This window comes from Piliocolobus tephrosceles, chromosome 1 (assembly GCF_002776525.5).
Source record: "Piliocolobus tephrosceles isolate RC106 chromosome 1, ASM277652v3, whole genome shotgun sequence".
Classification (NCBI taxonomy): Eukaryota; Metazoa; Chordata; class Mammalia; order Primates; family Cercopithecidae; genus Piliocolobus; species Piliocolobus tephrosceles.
The window spans coordinates 116,274,917-116,294,509 of NC_045434.1; the positions used below are offsets into that span (position 1 = coordinate 116,274,917).

The 19,593-nt window shown below is 33.8% G+C and overlaps 1 long non-coding RNA gene across 1 annotated transcript in view; it reads right to left on the reverse strand.

Moving 5' to 3' along the window:
- Window positions 1-18,344, reverse strand: part of LOC111525484 — a 273,665-nt gene extending 255,321 nt beyond the window's left edge. Inside the window, exon 1 of the long non-coding RNA XR_002726119.1 lies at window positions 18,191-18,344. This is a non-coding gene — a long non-coding RNA (uncharacterized LOC111525484). The remainder of the gene's footprint in view (window positions 1-18,190) is intronic.
- Window positions 18,345-19,593: the final 1,249 nt, after the last annotated feature.

Consider the following 19,593-nt stretch of genomic DNA (forward strand, 5'->3'; position numbering starts at 1 on the left):
TTTGCGTCCTTTGTAGGGACATGGATGCAGCTGGAAACCATCATTCTTAGCAAACTATCACAAGAAGAGAAAACCAAACACCGCATGTTCTCACTCATAGGTGGGAACTGAACAATGAGCTCACTTGGACTCGGGAAGGGGAACATCACACAATGGGGCCTATCATGGGGAGGGGGGTGGGGGGAGGGATTGCACTAGGGAGTTATACCTGATATAAATGATGAATTGATGGGTGCTGACGAATTGATGGGTGCAGCACACCAACATGGCACATGTATACATATGTAACAAACCTGCACGTTATGCACATGTACCCTAGAACTTAAGGTATAATAAAAAAAAAAAAAAAAAAAAAAAAAAAAGAAAAATTGCTGAGAGGTGACCTCAGTTGTTAGGGGGATTCTTGCTAAACTGACTAAACAGGACTCTTATTGAAGGCAGGACAAGGTGATCAGGTATCAAAGGAGGAATTTGTTCTGATACTAAGAGTGCTCACATATCAAGAATGAAGAGGTTGACTTAGCAGAATTCTTTGCTAAGACTTGGCCAGGCATAGAAAAGGAAAGACAAAGAATATGTTTAGGCTGTTTCTTCAGAAGAATCTTACTGAAGTTTGGTCAACTATAGAAAGTCTTTGTTGCCATCTGAAATATTTTTCTGTATGATGCATATTAAACATCAAAATTTACTTTTTCCCTGAAGGATATCCACTTTCCCGGAATCATTTATTTAAAAAGCTATTTTTTTTTTTTTTTAATGCACTGAGTGTCACCTTTGTCACAAATCAAATTACTCTACCCGTTGGACTATTTCTGGACATTGTTTTCAATTTCATTTTTTCTGTTTTTTCTGATAGTTAGATAATTGTACCTTTAAATTAAGTGTTAATACAGTTAGTGAAAATCTTCTGGAATTCATTTTTTAAGTTACTTAGCTTTTCTTTCTGCTTTGCATTTTAATATAAATTTTAAAATGTGCTGAAAAATTTTTACCTGAAACTCACTTATAATTTGTGTTGGAATTACCTTCAATTCTTAGATAAATTAGAGAAAATATGTACATTGTCACTTAAAAAAAAGTGGATAATATGCATTCTCTATTTACTTAGCTTTTAAAAATTTATCTCAGTAATTAATTGTAATTTTCAGTGTTAAAAATGTTTTGTTATATTTTGCCCAGTAAGTTTTGTCTTTGATGGCTTCACAGATTGTAGAATTATTTAAATTTTATATTCATTTATTTGTATTATATCAAAAATTTTTTTGATTTTTTTCAATGTCTCAAAATTAAATAATAGTTACTGGAAGATTTCAAATTTTCCTATTTCCACAAAAATAAAATCTGCAAATAATGTAATTTTTCATTTATTTTTTCATCCTTTTAATCTTTTATTTCCTTCACTTGACTTGTTGTACCTGCATGGAAACCAAGTATAATATTGAAAAGAAAAACAACATTTTCGCAGTGCAAAATTTAGAAGGAAACTTCTAAGTGCCTCTCCATTTTATAGTAATGGATTATACAATGTCCAACCACATTAAACTTTGAATCATGTTTCTGACTATCTCCTTTTCTCTGCAGTTTCAGTCTAGAGTTGGCCAAAATAATAATTTATTTGAGATTAGGAGAGTAGAAGTGAAGCAGCAGCCATTATATTCGAAATGTTGTCATGGTTAAATGTGATAACATAAGACACAAAGATGTTTGAAGTTCCAGCTTGTCATCTGTGCTCGGTTCTGCACCTAGCTCCTCTTTTTAACAGCTTTATCTGTTGACCAATAGGAGGACCAATAAGAGTCTTAAGCTCATCATCAAACAACATGTTGTGGCCTCACAGTAGTAAAAGTTTCGTATACACTTTTCTTTCTTTCTTTTTTTTTTTTTTTTTTTGAGACGGAGTCTCGCTCTGTCACCCAGGCTGGAGTTCAGTGGCCGGATCTCAGCTCACTGCAAGCTCCGCCTCCCGAGTTTGCGCCATTCTCCTGCCTCAGCCTCACGAGTAGCTGGGACTACAGGCGCCCGCCACCTCGCCCGGCTAGTTTTTTGCATTTTTTAGTAGAGGCGGGGTTTCACTGTGTTAGCCAGGATGGTCTCGATCTCCTGACCTCGTGATCCGCCCGTCTCGGCCTCCCAAAGTGCTGGGATTACAGGCTTGAGCCACCGCGCCCGGCCTCGTATACACTTTTCAACAGTTCCTTCTCTATGGTCCTTTGGTGTCTGGAGGTGTATGACTTCTCAGATGGATTGTTTGTTGACCTCTCACTCTCTAATCTTCCAAATTCCCCTTTTAGTTATCCACTCCTCACCTTTCTCCATGATTGTTTAAGGTCTAGTTCCTTGTTGTAAATTAGTTGTTCTTAAATCATAGTGGTTTTGCCTCCTTGATTGAATTTTGGTTGATACGGTTATTCCTTTCAGGAATGAGGTGCTGGTATTTCACAAATCTAAAATATGTCCATTAACTTTGGGACCAGGCAGTGTTTGAAAGCTGGAAGCATAGCAAAGATACTATGAATGGAAGCTGAAATTATGAGTGAAGTATAGGAGGCTGACAAACAAATTGCTATTGGAGGCTTGAGAAAAGATGCCGTATAATAGAAAATTTCGAAGTCTACATTACCTTGTGGAAGATTGAATATGTACTCAAAAAATTTGTTAATATTGCTAAGGAGATTCTCAGACTGAGTGTTGAAAAGTCATTTACTTATTTTTACCACCTGTAGTAAGGTATACACAGAAAGAGTGAACTAAAAAGCAAATATTTTTGTTTCTAAATAGATTTTAGAGGAACTGTAGAGGACACATGGGTTATGTCTCTCTAGCCAAATAATTTCAAAGTTAAAAAAGATCTCAGGACAACAATAAAATCCAGGGCATTGTCAGTACCTCACATAACATAGTGGTGAAAATTAAGTATATAATATACATGTATAAATATATAAGTTAAATATATATTCATGGCAACATGTTCTCTGGCCAAGATTATAGAGAAGCAGACAATATGAGACACTGTTGCGAAGAATGCAAACTGATCAAAGCCTTCTGGAAGTAAATTTGACATTATCTTACAAAATTACATTTTTACTTAATTTTGACTGAGCTGTCCAATACCTACGTAGTAGCTGGAATGTTTTTCAGCAATATGAACATATATCTATCCCAATTATTCATTACAGCATTTTACTATTGCAAAAATATTTGAAACAATAGGAATATTCATACATGGAAGAGTAGTCAAATAAAGTATGATAGAGACATACAATAGAATTATTTGCAACTATAAAACACAATGAAAATGACCCCTACAAACTAACATGAAGTAAAACCCACAATGTATGTTTCAGTGCAAAAAGGAGAAAGCAAAAAGGAAGAGTACCAAATGTGTGTTCCCTTTCATAAAAGAAAAAGGAAATAGGAGCAACTGCATATATTTACTCCTTTAGGAAAATGAACAAAAAAGCAAACAAACACATCTGAAGGAATTAGCAAAAGCTGATGAGTTTGCCTATCTGCAGGGTGTGGGCGAGAATAAGTAAATGTAAATAGTAAAGAAAGCATTAGGGAGGAGTGATGCTCCTCTGAATAAACCTTTGTATAAAACCCTGACTTTTGGATTCATACTGATTCTTCACATATTGAAAAATATATAAATAATTAAAAATTATCAAAATGTGAATAAAACTCAAAATAGAGCTCAGGGAGTAATTAATAGGACTTACTGTATTACAAGTAAAAACCATAGTTACACTTTAGCAGAAGGCGAATGTATACAATAATATTAATTAATCAAAATTAAAATATTGTTGATTATATATCGGGATGCACTGTGGATAGAATCAATCACTGAAAAACATAGACATCAAACCATCAGTTGTACAATTTGAGTGTATACACAATTTTTATTTGTCAATTATACCTCAATAAACCTGGAGAAAAATTATTCAACACATATGAATTGATTAGCAAAACATGTATTTTGAATGAAAACTAAAATGCCGTCACTTAAATATTTTTGACTCAATCTCAGCAGTACTTATCACAATACTTGAGTTTTTAAAGGATAAGTATAAGAAAAAATAATTAATTCATTATAAGAAAAAAGAATTAAAATTTAAAACAATGTTTTATTGTCTCAAATTAAAAATAATTTATAACACTAAAGAGAAGTTCTCGCGGCTGTTAAAACACTGGAAATTCTAGTAGGATTACCAAGTTCAAACTAGAGGCAGTGGCTTTAGTAAACATGGCATTTATAAATATCCAGTAGGTAGCCAAATGGACAGATATATTGAACTTCTACAGTTTTAGAAGGTGTGAACCACCTGAAACCTTGCTGGAGAGGAGATAAAACTATGAAGTCAGGGATTTTACTACATAGAGATATAGCTCACCAATTTTCTAATAAATACAACTGTGTTTGGAGTGGAAAGTGTTCTCCCTCTCTCTCTTTTTTTTTTTTTTTTTTGTTTTTGAGGCAGGGTCTCATTTTGTTGCCCTAGCTGGAGTGCCAGCCTTGACTTTCCAGACTCAAGTGATTCTCCTACCTCAGCCTCCTTACTACAGGTATGCACAACTAGACCAGATTATTTTTTTAAAAATGTTTATTAGAGACAGAGTCTCACTTTGTTGCCCAGACTAGTAGTGTTCTCTTTGCCTGTCTAGACTTTATTATTTAATTTAAATATGATAGTCCAAAATTAAAATATATCTATTTTTAAATACTGAAACCCCCTCTTTTTTTTACAGTCATATCACACCTCTCCTTTTACAGAAAACATTGCTTGAAGGAAGACAGAACGATGCTACTCAGGAATAATGACAGACAAATCATATGGGTACATTAGAATTAAACATTCCCAACTTACTTCTCTCTGATTAAACAGATCCAAGTTTCTAACTCAGATTTTTGTTTCTCTCGTTTTTAACCTTTGCCCCAGGATATGACTAAACACAATACAAACTGGCTTTTCTTCCCACAAAAAAGTTCTAACATGGAGTCAGTAAAACTAATGATTTTCGCCGTTGGCTCATTTGCTATTTTGAATGTTAGTGTAGGGAATGAAAGAATGTTAGGATTTGAATTCCAAATTGAAAATGTACATGAAGTTGCTTATATATCATGCATGGATATATACATCATGCATGGATATATCATGCATGGATATAAGTTAGTTTTCCAAGAATCCAAATACTGCAAACTGTAATGTAATGCAATATTATTTTTTGAAATTTTACTGTACCTAAATTGTAAAACCATTGTAATTCTCAGTCAATTCACTCAAAAGCACTTTATCTCCTCTCTGGCCTGAGCACTGGGTCTTCCCTATTTGTATATAGTATCATATATACTGTGTTTTGAATGAAACGTACTGACGTTGTTTAAATGCTGACTATTTTCTCATTGTATTATTTCCTTTATAGTGGATACTCTGAGAATTACATTTAGCATTGTGATCTATTATTTTACAACAAGTTTGATTCTTTTATTCAGTCAGTCTTATTGAAAATAATTACCTGCATAAATTATAAACCTTCTTTTACTTATTTGTTAATATCTTATATAATTTTTGTAAACTCATGAGTTACTCTTTTTTAGGCAACTAATCTTCAAACCAAAAAATGAAGCGTTCACCAGAATATATGCCTTGAAGTAACTATTTGACCTCTTATGTCCAAGAAACCATTTGCCCCTGTTTGTCCAAGCAGATGAACCAGTTTCAATCCACCAGTCTTTAGTTCTACAGCCCATCTCCCTAGATGGCATCATCAATAAACAAAAATTAGTCATTATCCTCCAAAGCCTTCAGCTATAGAATTTTTGACTTGTTCCCTTTATCATTAATACATGACTTTAAATATTTTGAGGACAGAGACCCTTTCTCTTTGTTTATTTTATTCGAAGTGTCTAAATGTTCCAGATACATGATAAACAGTAACTCAAGATGTATGAAATGCCTACAAATAATTACAATTATATATGTCAAAATTTAGTTACCTTATTTAAAATATAGAAAATATGATCTTGGCTAACATGGTGAAACTCTGTCTCTACTAAAAAAAATTAGCCAGGTATGGTGGCATGTGCCTGTAGTTCCAGCTACTCAGGAGGCTGAGGCAGGAGAATCACTTGAACCCGGGAGGTGGAGGTTGCAATGAGCCAAGACTGCACCATTGCACTCCAGCCTGGGACACAGAGAGAGACTCCATCTCAATAATAATAATAATAAATTTAAAAAATAAATAGAAAATAAACTATTCCAATTATCGTTAGATAATTTTGAATAATTTCTGCCATAAAGTTTTTCTAATAATGGAAGAAAAAAACACAAGCATCAAATGATTTGAGACATGCTTATAATTGTATATATTCAGCTGGGAATGTTCTCCTTAATGAATTATACAATTTTGTTTAATTTTCCTATTATCCAGGAATAAGAGGATTTTTAAAGGCATTTTATACATCTTTAATTACTACTAATTGTATACCTTGAATATTCTAGACTCTTGGATTATATATAGTATTTCTGCTATACCAAAACATTCCAACACAATTTTTTTTTTTCTTTTCACACAGGGCCTTGCTCTGTCACCGAGACTGGAGTGCAATGGCGTGATCGCAGCTCGCCACAACCTCCATCTCCCAAGTTCCAGCAATTCTTGTTCCTCAGCCTCTGGAGTCGCTGGGATTATAGGCATGCAACCACATGAAGCTAATTTTTGTACTCTTAGCAGATACAGGGTTTCATCATTTTGACCAGGCTGGTCTTGAATTCCTGACCTCAAGAGATCCACATGCTGTGGGCTCCCAAAGTGCTGGGATTACAGGCATGAGTCTCTGCACCTGGTTCCAACACAGATTTTTCAGGCTCCCCCAAGGATAATTCCTTTAAAGTACAAACTATTTTTTATCTGTTGATTAAAATTATTTTATGGATTGCTTCATTTTTCAGAATAAAATGCTGTATTTTAATTTTATTTTCAGAACAAGCAAGATTCTTATTGTAATTGCGCATGTTTAGGCTTTTCTCTTATCTTGCTACTCACCTCAATATGCCGGTATGTTTTGGTCAATCTGGAAATTCCCCCCACACCTTTTCATACTGTATGCCCTCTACTTGTAATACACTCCTGCTGAAGTGCACCCTCCTCTTGTACTATGTATAACTCTTTTATAAGTCTCCTACTTTATGTGACAGAATATTTTACTTTCCTAGGCTTCCTTCACAACATAATCTTATGGTTATTATAGGATTTATCAAATTGAATTGAATTTATGTTTCTTTTTATGTGTCCAATGTAATATGGTGAATGGAAGAAATTGAATACATATTCCCATTTTTACTTTTGTTCATTTCTGTGTTTCTGTTCCTAGGACGTGTCAATTAGATTAAATTTACCATGTACCTACTGACATACTTAAGCATTAAGATAGATTTTGACTTTGCCTCACAATTCACATTTTTTGAAATTGTTCCACACTCAAATGAATTTCATAATTCTCTCAACAATTCTTACATTTAAGTACTACTCATTCTAGGCTTCAATAGATCAGCATGAATTTCAGATAAAATACATGTAATATGATATTTTTTCCTATGCATAAGATAATTGAATCTTGCAGTCACTTTTGAAAAAGGAAAAAAATAAGTTGGGTGAATAAAAGTATGTTATTTGAATATTAATAAGCAGAAATACCTTTCTCTTTTAGTCTCTTTTCTTTATAAGATTTTATTGCATTAAATATTAAAAATCATTGTTACAGTCAAAATTTAAATATGAATCAATGGTATCTTAAAAAAATGTTTATAACACACATATTCAACAGGTGTTTTTACATAAAACTCTTCCTGTATTGATTAATTGCAACTATGCTTTTAGATTTTTTACAATATTATACACTATAAATTCAAGCACTCCTAACTGGTTTTAAGGTATAAAATGGTCATTCAATTTAAAATGTCATATCTAAAGTTTTCATTATCCTTGTAGTAGCAGAAGTTTTGTTTCTGCTCCATGTCAATTCTTTAGAAATCTGTCAATTGAATTTGTCACAGTAGATCACAAAGCATAATCTTCTCAATTATTGTCTCTATTTCTGAGGCTAAGGTCAGGGTGTTTCATGTCTCATTTATCCTCTTGTTGAATATTTGTTTCAGGTGGTTTATATTCATGTTTCATGTGTTGCTAATCCATTCTCATATTTATTTTTGACACTGAAGGTAGGGACATTGATCTTGTCATGGTAATGCTTTGTCTCCATTTTTTAACACATAAAAAAAGACATACAAAATGTATTTTAATGTGTGTAGCATGAGGAAATCACAGGAGAATGATTATCCAATAACCCAATGGGAAACAGAAGCTTATATGGGAATGGAGGAAATTCTTTTGAGGGCCAGCAAATGATCATTAGGATAAGTGAAGAGACAGAAATTAACTTGTAAATGATTCTTACTGGAATTTGAATGAGAGACAGGCATTGTTTTGTTTAAAGGTACTTTCAGGTGTGGTTGCATTCGTCAGTATACTTTGTTTCTTTTTTGAGACAGAGTCCACTCTGTCATCCAGGCTGCAGTGCAATGTCACAATCATGTCTCACTCCAGCCTCTACCTCCATGCTCAAGCAATCCTCCTGCCTCAGCCTCCTGAGTACCTAAGACTACAGGTACATACCATCATGCCCCATTAATTTTTGTTTTTGTTTTATTTTGCTTTGTAGAAACGGAGTTTCATCGTGTTGCCCAGGCTAGTCTGAAACTCCTGGACTCAAGTGATCTGCTCACCACAATCCTCCCAAAGTGCTGAGATTTTCAGGGGCGTTTGAACCAGAGCAACTTTTCTTGAATAGGGGATGGATAAAATAAGACTGAGACCTACTGGGCTGCATTCCTAGCAGGTTAGGCATTGCTAGTCACATTATAAGATAGCAGGTCAGCACAAGGTATGGTCATAAAGATCCTGTTGATAAAACAGAATGCACTAAAGAAGCTGATCAAAACCCACCAAAACCAAGATGGTGATGGTGGTGATGAAAGTGACCTCTGCTCATCCTCACTGCTCATTATTTGCTAGTTATAATATGTTAATATCCTAAAAGACAGTGCCACCAGTGACATGACAGTTTACAAATGGCCTGGCAATGTCCAGAAGTTATGCTATATAGTCTAAAACGGGGAAGAATCCTCAGTTCTGGGAATTGCCCACAACTTTTCCAGAAAACTCATAAACAATGTGTAGCACTTGTTTAGCACATAATTAAGAAATAACCATTAAAAATAGCCAATTAGCAGTCTTCATTGCTGCTCTATGTAGTAGCCATTCTATGTTTTTTTTTTTTTTTTATTATTATTTTATAAACTTGCCCTCACTTTATTCTTTGGACTGGGCCCAATTTCTTTCTTGTGCCAAATCCAAGAACCCTCTCTTGGGATCTGGATCTGGGCCCCTTTTGGGTAATAGGCTTACAGGCATGAGCCACCACGCCTGGCCCCTCAGTCTTTTTTCTGTGATAGACAATGAGATTTGAGGGAGGTGATAAAAGGTAATTGTGTTGTTTTTGAAAGGAAGTTTCCATAGTCAGATTAGCAAATGCCAGAGTGATTCCCCCTCTGTGTGATTGCCTCCCTGGCCACAGAGAAGGTTAGAGGGACCTTGAGTGTTAGGCAGCTTTTAAAACCTCTAATCATATCAAAGAGCTAGTCTTTGTGGTGTTGCTTTCTGAGCCCCAACATTTTTCCTTTCTAAAACTTCCCTAGAAATTTCACTTGTGAAAGTTTGACCCAAGTTGACAGACAAAATAGCTAACTGTGGTGCTCAAACTTAAAAAATAACCAAACATCCATGGCTGGGTGAGAGAGGGGTCATGCACTAGGTGTTCTCGAAGGAATGTTGCGAAAGTGTCATTGAACCTCCTTTTCTACAATCAAATCAAACCAGTTCCTATTGTTGGTGCCAAGATCAACTGTGACCTGAGTCTCCTCAACAATCCACTGGCCGTTTGAAAGAAACATCTGACATAGACTTCTCGTTTGGGTATGAAAACCATATAATCAGGGCTCAAAATTAATTGACCAATCAGAACTGAACAAGTTTGATTCTTTCATTTGCATAAATGACCTGATTAAGAACCTGGGCAAGAACTTTCCTTATTTAAGCCATACTCTACCTCTGTTCATCAGAGAGTAGACTTTCACTTACACTAAAGTTGTGCCTTTCCAATCTGCAGATTGTTTTGTTTTGATTTTTTAATAGAAAATCAGCTTCTCCTTGTTCCTCTGCAGATTTCAATTATCTTTTTTAATACATTAAAAGCTGAATTCATGTCTGTGGGGAGAAAAGTGAAGTAAATATCTGAATGACAAAGGATGTGGTTAAATGACTCCCATTCCTGGGAATAAGCCAGTCCAATTAAGCAATTGTGTCTCCTCAGGAAATAAAATGGCAGATAAGATCTCAAAAGTAGGACCCTAAATATAATCCAGAAAAACAGATTTTTAATAAAAAGAATCTCTATGGAAATAGAAGAAAAACAAAGGCTAATGTTTGGAGTAGTGTATAAATCAGTTTTTTGGGGAGTCTTTGAGGCATCTTCTCTTAGAGTGAGCAGGAAGGAGTAATCTGCCAGACTTCTGGATTCTGGTTCAAATCAGGTATTCTGGTGAACTTTCTAAGTTGTTCATACATCAACAGACTCTTCATATAGAAGTTGCTATCGTGATTTCTCTCAACGTTTATATCAAGTTTTCTAGCTTCAGTTTGTAGAATCTTAAGAAAAGCACATTTTTAATTTCTAGTAATTTTAAATGAAAAGAGTGGGAAAAATAATTGGAGGTGTGGGTCTGGAGAGTCATAGTCATATATTTCAGGGAATTAAAAGTTTAAGATTCAATCCAGATGATAAAAAATCTCAAAAACAAATGGGCAGGGTCAGAATCTAATAGTGGTCATACTACAGGTTTTCTTCATGAAATATTGTTTTTCTCTTCAATTCCCCACCTCTATTAAAGATAAATCATGGTGAGAGCAATTTATTTGCAAAATGTATTTTAATCTTATTATACTTGGGCTTATTATTTGAATAAAATTCAGCAAAAATAGTGATTGGTCATATAGGTACTTTTCAAGTTGAATTTACTGAAATTTTTCATAAGAAATTTCAGATTTGATTTTCAAAATTCTCCTGAGGCTTAAGAGCCAAGACAAAGACTGTATGTATGATGCTTATATAAATTGGGTGAATTCCTCTCTTCTTGAGGCCCCCAAAATATCTTGAGGTCTGTGAGAAAGTGACATTGTTTACTTACTGCAAGGTCAGTAATCTGGTAAGGGAACCATATCAACAAGGTACCAGACAAGTTTTTCCAAGAGTCTTTCTATTGGTTCCATGAAAGTCAAACTCAATTACTCAAAGCAATATGATCATATCAGAAAATGTGTCATTTCAGTTAAAGTCTCAGTAAAGTAACTCGTGATTTCAATTGTATCTTGCCACAAAAGTGTACAGATTCTTACTGAACTTATGCAAATAACTATATTGCTATAAAATAAGATCACTCATTAATAATTGCTCAATTCTGGGGGGATTATGTAGAGAGAAAGATAAATGTTTCAATTATGTTCACAAAAGCATACTTTACCCAACTGCTGTAAGCTATAAATAGCTTTTTAAGAAAAAGTTTTCTTTACTGAGAAACAAACAAATCAGCACTGTTTCAAATCAAAGTAAAATAAGAAATTATTTCAGTCTTCTACCAGTTCACTCGCATGTAATTAATATGTGTTCTGCTTGATGTTAGATGACCAAATTTATGAGTCCCTTTTTTACTCTCCATTGGAATTTTTGAAATTCTTACATAGTTTAATTGAGGAATCCCAAAATCATCAACAGAGGTCTGTATTTCAGAGTAACTGTCAGCCTTTTTATCCTTTAAAGGAATTTTTTTGAAAATATAATATTTGTATTATAGTTCATTGCAAAGATGCTTTAGATGAAGCTTAAAAAGAAAGCAATGAACTGTGGGCAGCAAGACCACAGAGAATGTGAGAATGGTCACAGCAAAAGAGCTCATAAGAGTTTATAATAATGATGTGATTGATAACAGAATTTTGTTAACTTCTGTGGCCTATAGTAATTGTACAGAACTGCCATAATTTTTACCTATGTCATATTTCTGAACATATCAGCTACTTAGGACTCTCATATAAATTTGTAATACATGTTAATACATTTATACAAATATGACTCAAAAAGCATTTAAACATAATTCCTTTATTGAATATGCTTGCTGTATAATTTAGCATGTCAAATAAACATAACATATTTTTCCTGGACTTCCAAAGTCCTTTTTGGAAGGTCCAAAAGTTAGTTTGATGTCAGTAGACTTAATTTACAATGTGAAATTTGATATTGGGCAGTATGTCAAATATGCTCAAGGTGTAAAACACTTGATCAAAATAAAATCATTATAAAATAATAGCAAAGGTAAAAATGAAAATATTTCAAAAAAACTTTACTCTTTGATAAGGAGGAGATTGTTTTCTAAATAATTATAGACCTAATAGGGGTAGCATTAGCAATCAAAACTCTATATTTATTTTTCTCCTTTTTCTTTCTCTTGCTTTTTATTTACAGTTTTACTCAAAAGTTAAACAAAATAAATCTTTACTATTGTGTCAGTATTAAACAAAAATCTTGTTCAAAAGAGAAAATCAAATTCTAACTTTGCATTAGTGTACGTTAAGGTTCAATTTTAAAATCTGTATGATAAATGTATTAAATGTTAGTCAGTTTAACAACACAAAATTTTGAAATACTCTTTTCCTTTAACTTTCTATACCTATTTAGTTCTATCTACATTATTTTTCTTTCTCTGAAACAGCAATTTGAAACCTCTAATCTAGATAAAATTAATTTTCCTTTAACAAAAGCTAAAACTTTACATCCTTTGTATAATCTTCCTTATAAAAATATATCCTAACTTTTTAATATACCCTGTATACAAAATTGTTTGTTTATATCCATTAGTTTTAGTTACATCTATTGATTGTAATTTTAACTCTATTTTAATCACAATTTTCAGTGAAAAATCTAGGAATTAATAAGTTTTAATTGTCATGTACTAGATACAGAACCAAAATAGAGGAAAGAGGTTGAAGACACAATGCCTGAAGAATCAATGTCCCCCAGCATGGTCCAGAGGCAGAGCTGGGCCAGGAGGATTGGTAAATGCTGAGCTTGGAACTGCCCTGTATCTCTTGGTGCAGGTACTATAAACACATGTATGTCTGGAAGCCTTGTCATGGCCACATGTCTAGAAATTAGAATCTACAGGCTCAAGATAAGACATACGCTCAAAGATAAATAAATGAAGTATCAAAAATATCAGAGAAGGAACAGTTTTATGACAGAAAAACAGAGTAGGGAGAGTATAAATTTGTCTGACCAGTATACCTAAGCAAAAATGTCTAAAATTCTGAGGATATTTTTAACTTATTTTACCAACAATTTTAAAACTAGCTTTATTTGTCAAATATTACTAAAGTCACTTGAACTTGAAAAGCATTTGGGTTATTCAATTTATGAGTACTAACTTATTTATAAATTAATTTGGTATCACAAACACAAAATACAAACAAAAGCATGTACACATATATACATGGAAGTAAAGACAAACATAAATAGTACATAATTTTGATTTTATTTTATTTTTCCATGAGACAGGTAAAATTCAGAAATTTAAAAGGGTAGTTGGATTAAACTATGTCTCTGCAAATGAAAAAAGTTAAGGTCTATCTGTCCCCCATGGCCAAAACCTTTATCAAGTTTCAGATAAAAGAGGGTAACAAATTTACATCTCAAAGCACAGAGAGAATATTTAAGCTATTTCAAGGATAAATTTGTGTGTTTTAGAGAAAGACTAAAAATTGATGTCAAGATAATTCAGAAATAATAGAGATTAAACACAAGATTTCATAAAGAGACCAATTTTTAGTTCCATAAGTAGTTTCCAATTTAGTCTCCATTTTCAACTGGACCACTGAGTTTAGGGTAAAGCCCCTCAATGAATAATTCCAACAAAGCATTTGTAGTTTCCAGGGCCTACTATTTATATATATGAAAGGCATGTGCAGTTGCAGGGCAGAGCAGCTAGATCCACAGAAATCAATAATTTTTGTGCTAACTCCTGTATTAACCAGAGCTGAAGAAAACACTCAAGAGAAATATCATGGGGCTGGGCTGTGCAATGCTTCCACAGTGCCCTTCTCTGTACAAACATTCTCCCAAGGCTGGGAACAATGCAATTTCAATCAGCCTGCTTTGTGATTATCCCATCAACCATAGAAGTCTTATAATTCAGTGATGAGTTTTCTTATAGCCCCCATGTATCCAAACTGTGCTTTTGTTATGTAAATGCACAAAAAATGAACACCATCCTGTGGTAATAATCATTCACTGCAACTACTGTCAGTCACCTCCAAAACTGCAGTCCTCTCTCCAGTGACTCACAATCATTACAAACCAACAGGTCAATTTCTTTCTCACAGTATGAAGTAATCCCTGGTAACCCCCCAAAGTCCAAGAAATCAGGGAACTCAGTGCAAAACAAAGCAGACCTTTAGGCCTTAGGAGAACCTGCCGCTGAATCTCAGGGCTTTGCGAGAAAGACAGAAACATCCCCCAAAAGAGGGTGTGTGACAACTTTGTTTTGTGTTCCTCAAGGGATTTCAGTGCTTCTAGAAGTCCCTTTTAGATTTCTTTATGAGGTATCAAAGGTAGCAAAAAAAGAAGGTGTAGTAGAAATAAATTGTAATGTAAGTATTAGAGAAACCAATTTGAGGAGATTTTAAACTTCCCGATAAGGTCAATGAGGTTTTACATTTTTCTCAACAAAAGTTATGCCAACAAGGAAGGAAACAACAAAGAAATGAAACATCTATGTTTAAAAAAGGGGTTCATTTGAAGGAAAAAAATTATTCATGGAAGAAATAAAATCCAAAAGAGATAAAGCAAATAGGTCTTTAAAAATATATTTAACTTAAATATCAGCTTTTAATTAAGCCAAATTTTGAACCTAAAGCTCATTAAAATAACCAACAAATAACCACCAAATCTTCTCAAATAAAAACAGAAACCAATAAGCCTCTTTTTGACTTAACCAAAAATTCGTAAGTCATCTTTAAATAGGTATAGCAAAGCTGTCCTCACAAAATTTAGGCCCACTCCCCAAAGACAACTAAGAGAAAAAGGAGAATTAGATTAACTTCTTAAGACTGGCAATAGTCAGTAGGCTAGCTGCAAATCCAACTAATGTTTTGTCAGGCCATCTTGTTTTTTTTTTTTGTTTGTTTGTTTTTTTGTTTTTTTTTTTTTTTAATGGAGTCCTCAAGCTTTTGATTGTCTCTCTACACAAGCAGACACGATAACTTGCATTACCCTAACAGGAAGTAAGCCAAACCAAGTTCTCAGTTCACAAAACAGTATGACAAAAACAAAAACAAAAACAAACAAACAAAAAATAGCTGTTCTTGAAAGGGAAAAGGATCAATAACAAATAGATTCACAAAATACGCAAGTCACACAAATATCAAACTAATTTTTATACACTTTCCCCACTCCTCCCAGAGTTAAAGGATTTATATCTTTAAAGGACTGGTTTCTTGACCAAAAATCAAACATAGGCTCCAGTAGTAAAACTGTGGAATCCTAACCACTAGACTACGTGCTGGAGTATCTTCTTTGTAAATCATTCAGGGGTTACAAAGCAGGAAGTTCAAGATTTAGGTTTAAATTTGATTTCTTTTTTCTCTTTCAAAAGTCTTGCCAAGTGAATTTCTAAGGCTATTTCCCTTTTGTATGTATTCATAGGTACCAATAAGATGCCTGTTTAGAACAAGAGCTCTTTAAAAAATTTTCCTTATTAAAACACAATTTATTCCTTATGTAAGTGACCTGAGCCAATAAGACTTTTTCATAGGAAGTCCTAAAAGTAATTTTCCAAATTCAGAATACAATGGACAAAAGGAGCAGTTTTTTTATTGGGAACAAAAGATGCAGGCTCTCATCCCCCAAAACAATTCACTTCCACAAGTAGATTAAGAAAGCAAAATACTCTTGTAGCCACAAATAGTTGAGTCGAGTTTACGCATAGAATGAGTTTTGCATTCCACAAAGGAATGCTGGCTCCCAGTCATAGAATCTAGGACACTGAATAGGTCCTCCTGGGATTTAGTTTTCCTAAGATTAACCAGGCAACAAGATTTAAGACAACAAAAGTCCTTTATGGAGAGAAATTACTAAGACAAATACCCCTGAGGGCTTTGCACATTTGAAACAGAGTGGGAGGCTTAAGATCTTACATGTTTCAGAGTCTCCAATCTTTTCAGACTAGTCACCAGAAGTGACCAAAAATTATATCCCCCAGATAGTGAGTCCAAGAGTGTTTTTACTTGATCACAAGTAAAGCTCTCCAGGATATGAACAAGGCTAGAGAGGAACCTCGTCTAATTTTCATATTAGGGTCTATGGTATCCCTTTTTATGACAAAATGACACAGGAAGACAGTCACAAAGGAAAAAACAAAGACTGTTTCTAGGAGCAAAAAGATCAGACATTATAAATATTTATGCCACTGCACCTGAAGCTAGCCTGTGTAAATGATTTTCTCCCATTAATCAACATTTTAGAGAGGGAAAGAAGACAAGTAGGGATTTTTTTTTTTTTTTTTTTTTTTTTTTTTTTTTTACCATTCACTCAACCAGATTACACAGAAAGCCACCAGGATCCTGACTGGTAAGATTCTTTCTCTTCTGTTAATTTGTCGCGTCCTGGATTTCCTTAATTTTGACTTGCAGCAGACTAGAGCAGTTTTAATTATCCTGCTCACAGCACCAAAACTGCAGAGGTCAAAGAAAAACACCCTCTTTGCCCTTTGATGGTTTTCTGAAAATCAACTAACAAAAAACAGATTAATAGAAGAAAATTTATACAAAATTTAATTTAACATGAATAGCATGGGGGAGCTGTAGGAGAATGATTATCCCCGTGGTTTCCATTTTTAAAATGTATTTATTGCCTTCAGATATTGGCTTTATTTTCATTTATTCTTTCTTTCCTTCTCTCTCTCTTTTTTTTTTTTAGCTTCCAGTTAGAAATTGTTTTTATTCAACCTGAAGATTTATTAAAATCCTCATAAAATTTAATTTAATATTTAACATTATTAACTGGATAACTACATCTGCTCTCATTTTTATGAGGCCTAGATACTATGTATTTCAAATTTATGCAAATTCCTTATATCCAAACTTGTAGATATTGAAACATTTTTAAAAACTTTTCTAATTTTTTTTGAAATGGTGAAAAGATCAACAGTAATTAAAAGTAATTGAATTTTGCTTAATTTACAATGCACAGAATTTTGCTTAATCTGCAATGCACAGAAAATATGCCAAATTTAGTAGCATTGTTTTGTGATATTTTGTCCACTTGAGATATTTTATAAACGTATAAAATATGAAAAATTTAGTAAAGCATTGTTTTGTGATATTTTCTCCCCTCAACATATTTTATAAGCATTGTTTACTGTGAAATTTATTAAAATATTGCATATATACAAGAATGTGTAAAACTCATATTTGTAAAGCATATTAAGCTTTTATAAACTGAAAATGTCTGTTTGACAATCTCCTAGATCAGAAAACAGATTTTTACCAGAACTCTGAAAGCTCCCTTATAACCATTTTCTTCTGCAACAATTCTCTCCAAGGGTAATCACTATCCTGATTTCTAAATCCATATGGATTCATTTGTTTAGTTCTTAAACTTTGTCCCAGTTGAATCAATGTGTTTGAATTCTTAAATTTAATGCTATGCTTCTGAGGGTAATATGATTCAATGATTACTAATAATATGATGTAATGATTACAAATAATTATTAAAATTCATTAGTCACTTGGTCTGTATGCCAGGAGTTTATGTGTCATTGAGATATCCTGAGAGAGTATAGGGAGTTGCAAAATGTTAATTAAAAATCACTTATTTGTGTTGGGTGAAATATTGTAATTTACTTGTGCTCCATTAAATATATCTGTGCATTTTATGACTTATTTAAACTAATTATTACAAAATGTTTAGATAAATTTTAAAAAGTATACAAAGTCCATGCAAAAAAAAAGTATTAAAGATAATACTGACCATGTGTTATGCCCAGACCGTTTATTCCCCGGAGAAGACCACCAGAGTCCAGAGTCAAAGCCAAGCAGCGAGGATCTTTATTACAGGTCCGAACCTGGAACCCTCACGCACACCCGTGAAACGTGTGGAGCGAGAGAGCTCTCCAACTGGGCTCAGGACAGTGTTATATAGTATGGGGTAAACAGGCACAGAGTCATTATACAAACTAGATATATGATTGGCTGGTATTTGAACAAGGCGATTCGGCTTATTATGATTGGTTCCCGCCATTTCTGATATTTCCGTTAATTTTGAAACTCTGATGACGTTTATCAGGGGCTCGCAGGACAGGGCAGGGCTTGTTTTCGCAAACCCGAGGCGGGAAAGCAGTCTCACACAAAGGCAGTTAATCATATTGCGACAGGTTTCACAACAAGGTTTGCAAGTAATACTTAAACGCGTCCTGTGACCCTGCCATGCCACAGAAAAACAGGAACTTACAACACTTACAACATCTTTACAATATGTTTGTGAGAGCAGGACAAAGGTTTAGCAGCAGGGTGGAGTGGGCTTGCATTCCTGTGCTTTTTCACATGCAATTCTTCCTAGATAATGTTATTTGCTTTAATATTTTTCTTATGACAGTACTGCCACATTTTCTTTCTTTCTTGGTTGTTTGAAAGATATGTCTCTTCTCATACTTTCCTTTTATCTTTTTTAACTTTTTCAACCAAAATTATTTTCCATCTGACTGAAGAACTCATTTTTAGCATTTCTTGTAATGAAACTTTGCTAGTGAATAATCTCTCAGGGTTTGTTTGCTAAAACGCAATTATTTTCCTTGAATTTAAGGCATAGAATTGCAGGTTGGCTATTATTCTTTTTCAGCACTTTAAATGCAATGATGTGTTTTCAGTTTTCCAATGTTTCTGTTGAGAAGTCTCTTGTCAATCTTAATGCTACTGTGTTTAAAGAAATGTGTTTTATTTATTATTGCTACTTTTATTTTTTATTTGTATTTATTTATTTATTTTTAAATTTTTTGAATTTATTTATTTATTTATTTTTGAGATAGAGTCTTGCTCTGTCGTCCAGGCTAGAGTGCAGTGGCGTGATCTCGACTCACTACAACCTCTGCCAGGTTCAAGAAATTCTCCTGCCTCAGCCTCCTGAGTAGCTGGGACTACAGGCACACGCCACCACACCTGGATCATTTTCGTATTTTTAGTAGAGACAGGGTTTCACCATGTTGGCTGGGATGGTCTTGATCTCCTGATTTCATGATCCACCCACCTCGACCTCCCAAAGTGCTGGGATTACAGGCATGAGCCACTGTGCCCAGTCTATTCTTGCTACTTGTAAGGTTTTGTTTTTATCTTTGGTTTTGTATCATTTCATGATGATATTTTTATTTATCCTGTTTG